This window comes from Carassius gibelio, chromosome A2 (assembly GCF_023724105.1).
Source record: "Carassius gibelio isolate Cgi1373 ecotype wild population from Czech Republic chromosome A2, carGib1.2-hapl.c, whole genome shotgun sequence".
In the NCBI taxonomy this organism is placed as follows: domain Eukaryota; kingdom Metazoa; phylum Chordata; class Actinopteri; order Cypriniformes; family Cyprinidae; genus Carassius; species Carassius gibelio.
Window position 1 is genome coordinate 6,524,755 of NC_068372.1, and position 9,882 is coordinate 6,534,636.

Consider the following 9,882-nt stretch of genomic DNA (forward strand, 5'->3'; position numbering starts at 1 on the left):
TATCTGAAGAGAAGATCATGTTACATTTTTCTTTTGTTTAATATTAACAGATAATTAAATCGTGAGCAACAGGATAGCGGAGGGAGTTGATGTTGATGTTGCATTGCAAAACCACAACCACAGTTCAATTCAATGCAATACAAATCTTTTCACAACATTCACACTACTAATAATAAGAGCATGCAGTTTCTGAACAGAACTTGCAGTTGTAACGTTAACCATCCAGGTTTTGGTTGTGTTTGAGGTCAGGAAGCATCAGCTCATCTGTAAGATTTGGCATTAGAGGTCCCTGTCACAAAGTTTATCCTCCAGACGGTGTCTGTCCAGCTGTTCGATGGGCAGTGACACACAGACCTCCACCAGGTCAAGAGCAGAGGATCATCATTTCAATAGCATCTACATGCAACTTTATCAAAATCTGCAGAGAAACCCCTAAATAAAGATTACACATCACAAAAAGTGGCTTTAGAAATGATATCTTCTTTAGAAATGTTGATTTTCATAAACCTCCATTTTGCATCTCCATTTGTTCTTGCATAATTTCTGAGTGATATTTTTTAATTGTTGGTTTATGAACACATTTGCATGTTTCATCATGAGTTTGAAGTGTCTACATCAGGAGGACACGAGGATCATACATTTCATGCAGCGTGTTTCATGCAAGTGTTTTGCAATGGAATTGAATAATGCACTATGTAATTTTGCATGTCTACTCATATAATGTAAATATGTAAACAGGTGCAAACAGTGGTTAACAACAATTAATTGTGAAGGGCAGGGTCAGGTTGGGTTGCTGTAAACCATTAACACTCATTGATAGAGAATAACCACCCCACCCTCCTTTTGTCAATCACTGTGTCCCAACACACAACACACAACACACTCCACCACAGCGATCACTTACGACTCCACACGACCCCCTGCACAGACCACCACAGCCCGGCAGAGGGGTGTTCAGCAGACCTCACATCCACAGACCATTGGCTAAACATCTGATGCATATGGGACACAAAAGTGGAAACACTTCAGGAGTGTTAAAGTCATCATCAGATTGGTTGAATTATACAGGATTTCCGGAAGATGTGTGTGTTGCGATCTTTACCATTCCACCTGAAAACACAGATGCTGTGATGCCAAACCCCATCACGAGAGAAGAAAACCATTGTGTTTACAACTGAGGAATAGACCTGGGTGGATTCTCTGGAGTTAATTACAGTTTAATTGCTCATGAGCATCTTTTCTTTTTTTATAAATGTAAATGTCACACCAGAAGTGAAATTGGCTTTAGCAAAACAGAGTAGTCTGCCTTTTATCCACCTGCTCCTTGCCTAGTAATTTGGTCGTGCTGTATCTATTCTCATTTGTGTTTAGTTGATTGTTATTCGCTCCTCTTTTGGTTTATTATTAATAAAAGAGGCTGCTGTATATGGATTCTGGCCAACTGCTCGTCCTTGCTGTGACCCACTGTGACTCTGTGACTTTTATTGATTGAATACTGAACAGGAAGACGCCTTCATTGTCAGTAAGGGAAATGAATTGGTTCATTCAATAGTCTCCACACATCACACAGTTTAAGCTCTCTTGACCATTTAACCTTGCGATGAAAGATGTTCCAGTAACGTCATCTGCTATGGCTCGTGTTGAGGGATTCAGATCAGGACAATTTTCTGCTTCACTGCCCTCGGTGTACAGGCCAGCCTCTAGCTATTGAAAATCTGCTGAGATTAGAGGGGAAATGTAGTGGAAATCCAGAGAGAATGGTCAATTGAATTCATTTAAAAGTCTTGATTGTCTCTGCTTAAGCATGCATCATGTGGTGGAGAATGAAGACAGCTGTTTCTGTCACAGTATTCTACTCTATTTAAGTATTTTATTCTATTTTGAAGTGTGCTGTGTAGTATACATGTTGTGCTGTTTAATTTACAGGAACTCGTCCAAGAAGAGACTGAGATGCTTTAAGAAGATACTGTCTGGTAACCAAACAGTTGAAGGTAGCCATTCACTGCCATTGTATTCTTTCCATACTATGTAAGTCAATGGCTACCAGGCAGCAACAGTTTATTCAACCTTCTTCAGATTAGATGCCATTATGTTCAACAGAAGAAAGAAAGTCATACAAGTTTGGATCAAGGGTGAGTTCAAATTTAGTACCGTCATGTTTTTCCGTACACTGTAAAAAATAATTCAGTGGCTTAGTAAATTTCACAAAAATAAAGAGCTATATTAACTTAATAAAATCTTTTGAAATCATTTAAGTGATATTTTGAGTGGGTCAGGTTAAAAAGAATAATTAAAAATCCAACAAATAATTTCTCTAAAATTTACATATATTATTTAAGTTTATGTAATGAAAATAAATAAGTATTTAACTAACTAATTATATTTTTAATATACCCTCAATATTTCTGGTGAATTCTAATATAAATATTTGATAATTATTTACTTGTACTGATCTGTTTTAGAAACTAAAATTATTAAGTATTTCCTACCAATTTTCCTAAATAAAGTTCCAGCTTAATAAATGACAGTTTAAACTAGATAAAAAAGTTCGTCAAGACAAACTTTAAGTTGGCTTGAGAAAGCCTGACCAGAAAGTCTGAAAAAGTTTGAAAAGTTTGAAAAGTTTGAAAAGATTGAAAAGTTTAAGTTTAAAAAGTTTTAAGTTTGATGGTTTTCAGTCTGAGATATATAGATAGATAGACAGATAGACAGATAGATAGATAGATAGATAGACACAGTCAGAAGATAGATAGATAGCTAGATATATATATAGATAGATAGAGAGATAGATAGATAGATAGATAGATAGATAGATAGATAGATAGATAGATAGATAGACAGTCAGAAGATAGATAGATAGTTAGATAGATATATAGGTAGATAGATAGTTTGAAAATGTGAAAAGTTTAAAAAGTTTAAAAAGATTTAAGTTTAAGAAGTATAAAAATGACAGTGATTAACATATTGTTAGCATTACAAGCAAGTGACTATCATGTGACAAGCATGTACTTAGCATGATTAGCAAGGTATCTAGCATGTCGCTAGCATAATTAGCAAGTGACTAGCCATGTCGTTAGCATGATTAGCAAGTTACTAGCATGTCGCTAGCATGATTAGCAAGTTACTAGCATGTCGCTAGCATGATGTTAACATGATTAGCATGTTTCTAGCATGCGACTAGCATGTTGCTAACATGATTTTAACATGATTAGCATGCGACTAGCATGTTGCTAGCATTATTTTAGCATGATTAGCATGTTGCTAGCATGATTTTAGCATGATTAGCATGCGACTAGCATGTTGCTAGCATGATTTTAGCATGATTAGCATGTTGCTAGCATGATTTTAGCATGATTAGCATGTTGCTAGCATGATTTTAGCATGATTAGCATGCGACTAACATGTTGCTAGCATGATTTTAGCATGATTAGCATGTTGCTAGCATGATTTTAGCATGATTAGCAGGCGACTAGCATTTTGCTAGCATGATTTTAGCATGATTAGCATGTTGCTAGCATGATTTTAGCATGATTAGCATGCGACTAACATGTTGCTATCATGATTTTAGCATGATTAGCATGTTGCTAGCATGATTTTAGCATGATTAGCATGTTGCTAGCATGATTTTAGCATGATTAGCATGCGACTAGCATGTTGCTAGCATGATTTTTAGCATGACTAGCATGTTGCTAGCATGATTTTAGCATGATTAGCATGCGACTAGCATGTTGCTAGCATGATTTTAGCATGATTAGCATGTTGCTAGCATGATTTTAGCATGATTAGCATGTTGCTAGCATGATTTTAGCATGATTAGCATGTTGCTAGCATGATTTTAGCATGATTAGCATGTTGCTAGAATGATTTTAGCATGATTAGCAGGCGACTAGCATGTTGTTAGCATGATTTTAGCATGATTAGCATGTTGCTAGCATGATTTTAGCATGATTAGCATGCGACTAGCATGTTGCTAGCATGATTTTTAGCATGACTAGCATGTTGCTAGCATGATTTTAGCATGATTAGCATGTTGCTAGCATGATTTTAGCATGATTAGCATGCGACTAGCATGTTGCTAGCATGATTTTTAGCATGACTAGCACGTTGCTAGCATGATTTTAGCATGATTAGCATGCGACTAGCATATTGCTAGCATGATTTTAGCATGATTAGCATGTTGCTAGCATGATTTTAGCATGATTAGCATGTTGCTAGCATGATTTTAGCATGATTAGCATGTTGCTAGCATGATTTTAGCATGATTAGCAGGCGACTAGCATGTTGTTAGCATGATTTTAGCATGATTAGCATGTTGCTAGCATGATTTTAGCATGATTAGCATGCGACTAGCATGTTGCTAGCATGATTTTTAGCATGACTAGCATGTTGCTAGCATGATTTTAGCATGATTAGCATGTTGCTAGCATGATTTTAGCATGATTAGCATGCGACTAGCATGTTGCTAGCATGATTTTTAGCATGACTAGCATGTTGTTAGGATAGATAGATAGATAAGTTTGAATAGATAGATAGATAGATAGATAGATAGATAGATAGATAGATAGATAGATAGATGAGTTTGAATATAGATAGATAGATGAGTTTGAATATAGATAGATAGATAGATAGATAGATAGATAGATAGATAGATAGATAGATAGATAGATAGATAGATAGATAGATAGATGAGTTTGAATATAGATAGATAGATAGATAGATAGATAGATAGATAGATAGATGAGTTTGATGATAGATAGATAGATAGATAGATAGATAGATAGATAGATAGATAGATAGATAGATTAGTTTTAATATAGATAGAGAAGTTTGATAGATAGATAGATAGATAGATAGATAGATAGATTAGTTTTAATATAGATAGATAGATGAGTTTGAATATAGATAGATAGATAGATGAGTTTGATTATAGATAGATGAGTTTGATTATAGATAGATAGATAGATAGATAGATGAGTTTGATTATAGATAGATAGATGAGTTTGATTATAGATAGATAGAAACAGTTAGATAGATAGATAGATAGAGTTTGATTATAGATAGATAGATAGATAGATAGATAGATAGATAGATAGATAGATAGATAGATAGATGAATATATATGATATGATAGATGAGTTTGAATGGGTTAGTAATAGTACATACAATATGTACATAGTACATAGACTATGAGTTTAATGGGCTTCAGTGTGTTTAGATTTGAATTTTTGACAGTTGGAGTTTGACGGAATGTTCAGTTGAGCAGAGGCTTTTCAATGTAAGTCTATGGGAGTTTTTATGATTTTTAATCTTCAGTTTTATGAAAAGTCTAAGTCCGATCAGTCTAAAAAGATATAGCAACTAACTTCAGATCAGTCTGAAGAGCTGGGCTGAGTTTGGAGTTTGTAGAGTTAAAGCTCTAGGAGGAGTAGCAGTCAAAATTTTAGTCTCAGAAGAATAATAATAACTAGAATTAAAAGTTAGTGAACTAACTTTGATGTTGGCTTGGCCATCTTGGCCATGGAGCAAAAGAGCCAAAGTACTTGTGTGCCCAACATTGAGTTGCCCCGCTGCAAAATTAATACAAATAATAATGCCATAAAAAAATACACCTGCAACAGTCTTTTTCCATGCTCCCTTGCTGTTTTCTTTTTTTAATAAAAAGCCTGGGCTATGATAACAGCTATGACAGGGTTGTCTAGCTGGATGTGAAATAAGTCATGCCTATTTTTCTCGTGTATGTATTTCACAGTCCTGCCACCGTCACGTTGTGGGCAACGACACACAAGATAACTGAAACAATGCATTTTAAATCAAGGAGATCATAAGGGGTCCAAGCACAATGGTTTGTATAGATGATGCAGTTACACACTGTTTAAAATTGTTTAATTTGTACTGTATGTTCATTCTATTTATTTATTTGTGCTATTTACATAATGTTTACATTTTTTTAAGTTTGTTTATGTTAATTTAAAATAGCACTGCATAGTCTTCACTGTAAGATAAAATACACAATCAAACCAAAATGTATTCAGACACCTTCAACATTTCTCACATAATCACAGTTTATTTGCTGTAGTTTAGAAACTGGTAATAATATATGACAATAACTCAGAACAAATTCATATTGATAATTTCGGATAACTTTGATAAAAAGATATGTAATGGAATCAACCAAAACTTCAGACAGCTGTCAGTATGACAATATTTACACAACTATCAATACTTTGTTGAACAGTTACCAAGCAAGAAATGCTTAATTTGGTTCAGTCTGTGGTGTGAAAAGGTTGCATTAACAATTAAAGAAAGAAACACTTAAGCAAAACATGGGCAGGTCCTTAATTATTATTTTTTTAATCAATTTCACTGGTAGCCTACAGTATTAAGAATTTGTGGGTATAATATTTCACAGATCACTATTTTGCCATACTCACTTACATAAATGAACTAGTGGCCTGCACCCACTAGTAAAACAATTCTATCTGATTTTTGGATTGACTTTGGATAAATTCTTGTACTACAAGGTAAATCAGTCAAGAGCAGTGAGTGATTTACTTTCATTTTCATACATTAAAGACTCTGACAGCAGAGCTAGTAAATTAGGCGCGGTCCCTTTAAGAGACAAACGCATCCATTATGATGATACACATCCGATTTTTTTTTGCAACTCTTTACTTTCACTTAAGACATAACCACATACTTATTCGAACACACTTTCCAACACGGGTATTTCGACATATTTTGTATGTATTTGTTGTCGGTACAAAAGCAAGAAGACTTTGAGACGCGTCTCTGCTTGCCCTGAACAACACCGCGCTGCTGAATTGAGCTCTTTCGCTTTTCGCTCTTTTTTCTGTTTATTTAAACTGCGATTTGAATTTGTTCGTTCAGGTCCAGGAGGAAGTGAACGTCCTGAACGAGAGCTCGGTTCAGTGTTGACGCGCGGCTCTCTCTCGTGCACACGCGCCATCAGCTGCTCAGTCCAGTTTCCCGCGGGGCTGAAGCGCGAGTTTACTGTGACGTTCCGCCTGATGATTCAGTTAGAAACCAGCTAAGACCAGCGTGACAGTGGCCAAAACTACTTTAAAACCATTTAATATATTATTCAAATTGTTTTGTGCCGTTTCGCTGCAGTGTTTTAATGTGAAAGGCTGTAAATGTGTACTTCAAGTGTTCAGAGGAATACGTCGCGAGCTCGCTGTGATGTTCAGCCTGATGATTCAGTTAGAAACCAGCTAAGACCAGCGTGACAGTGGCCAAAACTACTTTAAAACCATTTAATATATTATTCTAATTGTTTTGTGCCGTTTCGCTGCAGTGTTTTAATGTGAAAGGCTGTAAATTCTCTGTGGACTTCAAGTGTTCAGAGAAATACATTGCCAGCTCGCGAGCAGTTGGCTGCCGCGAATATATCATGTTATTACTTTAAACAGTTCAGAAACATCTCAATTTAGCTCTTGGTGTGTTCTAACGTGTGGATTGCGTGCAATAGCGTTTTTAAAATGTTTTAAATAGGAATGAATTCGCTTGTTGTCGGCTCCGTGTAGACAGCCTGAGCTGAGCAGCAGTGATTCTTCTCTCGTCTGACTGCTCCCCTCCCCTAAATGTCATTGCAACTGTAGGGGCGCAATTTTTCTCAGACAATGTAAGTCTATGGGTAATGAATTTTGACATTTAAAAATTAATTAAAAAAAAACTTTAAGTCTGATCAGTCTGAAAAGATATAGCACACACCACCGCTCTATCCCGCAGGTGTCTGCCGAGTTTGGGGCTTGTGGCTTTAAAGCCCTAGGAGGAGTAGCGTTCAGAATTTCTGTCAGAAAAATAATAATAAGAAAAAGAAGAAGAAGAAGTTTAAATAGCATAACAGTATGTTGGCTTGTTGCCAAGCCAACATAACTAGATAAAAAAGTTCGTCAAGACAAACTTTAAGTTGGCTTGAGAAAGCCTGACCAGAAAGTCTGAAAAAGTTTGAAAAGTTTGAAAAGTTTGAAAAGATTGAAAAGTTTAAGTTTAAAAAGTTTTAAGTTTGATGGTTTTCAGTCTGAGATATATAGATAGATAGACAGATAGACAGATAGATAGATAGATAGATAGATAGACACAGTCAGAAGATAGATAGATAGCTAGATAGATATATAGATAGATAGAGAGATAGATAGATAGATAGATAGATAGATAGATAGACAGTCAGAAGATAGATAGATAGTTAGATAGATATATAGGTAGATAGATAGTTTGAAAATGTGAAAAGTTTAAAAAGTTTAAAAAGATTTAAGTTTAAGAAGTATAAAAATGACAGTGATTAACATATTGTTAGCATTACAAGCAAGTGACTATCATGTGACAAGCATGTACTTAGCATGATTAGCAAGGTATCTAGCATGTCGCTAGCATAATTAGCAAGTGACTAGCCATGTCGTTAGCATGATTAGCAAGTTACTAGCATGTCGCTAGCATGATTAGCAAGTTACTAGCATGTCGCTAGCATGATGTTAACATGATTAGCATGTTTCTAGCATGCGACTAGCATGTTGCTAACATGATTTTAACATGATTAGCATGCGACTAGCATGTTGCTAGCATTATTTTAGCATGATTAGCATGTTGCTAGCATGATTTTAGCATGATTAGCATGCGACTAGCATGTTGCTAGCATGATTTTAGCATGATTAGCATGTTGCTAGCATGATTTTAGCATGATTAGCATGTTGCTAGCATGATTTTAGCATGATTAGCATGCGACTAACATGTTGCTAGCATGATTTTAGCATGATTAGCATGTTGCTAGCATGATTTTAGCATGATTAGCAGGCGACTAGCATTTTGCTAGCATGATTTTAGCATGATTAGCATGTTGCTAGCATGATTTTAGCATGATTAGCATGCGACTAACATGTTGCTAGCATGATTTTAGCATGATTAGCATGTTGCTAGCATGATTTTAGCATGATTAGCATGTTGCTAGCATGATTTTAGCATGATTAGCATGCGACTAGCATGTTGCTAGCATGATTTTTAGCATGACTAGCATGTTGCTAGCATGATTTTAGCATGATTAGCATGCGACTAGCATGTTGCTAGCATGATTTTAGCATGATTAGCATGTTGCTAGCATGATTTTAGCATGATTAGCATGTTGCTAGCATGATTTTAGCATGATTAGCATGTTGCTAGCATGATTTTAGCATGATTAGCATGTTGCTAGCATGATTTTAGCATGATTAGCAGGCGACTAGCATGTTGTTAGCATGATTTTAGCATGATTAGCATGTTGCTAGCATGATTTTAGCATGATTAGCATGCGACTAGCATGTTGCTAGCATGATTTTTAGCATGACTAGCACGTTGCTAGCATGATTTTAGCATGATTAGCATGCGACTAGCATATTGCTAGCATGATTTTAGCATGATTAGCATGTTGCTAGCATGATTTTAGCATGATTAGCATGTTGCTAGCATGATTTTAGCATGATTAGCATGTTGCTAGCATGATTTTAGCATGATTAGCAGGCGACTAGCATGTTGTTAGCATGATTTTAGCATGATTAGCATGTTGCTAGCATGATTTTAGCATGATTAGCATGCGACTAGCATGTTGCTAGCATGATTTTTAGCATGACTAGCATGTTGCTAGCATGATTTTAGCATGATTAGCATGTTGCTAGCATGATTTTAGCATGATTAGCATGCGACTAGCATGTTGCTAGCATGATTTTTAGCATGACTAGCATGTTGTTAGGATAGATAGATAGATAAGTTTGAATAGATAGATAGATAGATAGATAGATAGATAGATAGATAGATAGATAGATAGATGAGTTTGAATATAGATAGATAGATGAGTTTGAATATAGATAGATAGATAGATAGATAGATAGATAG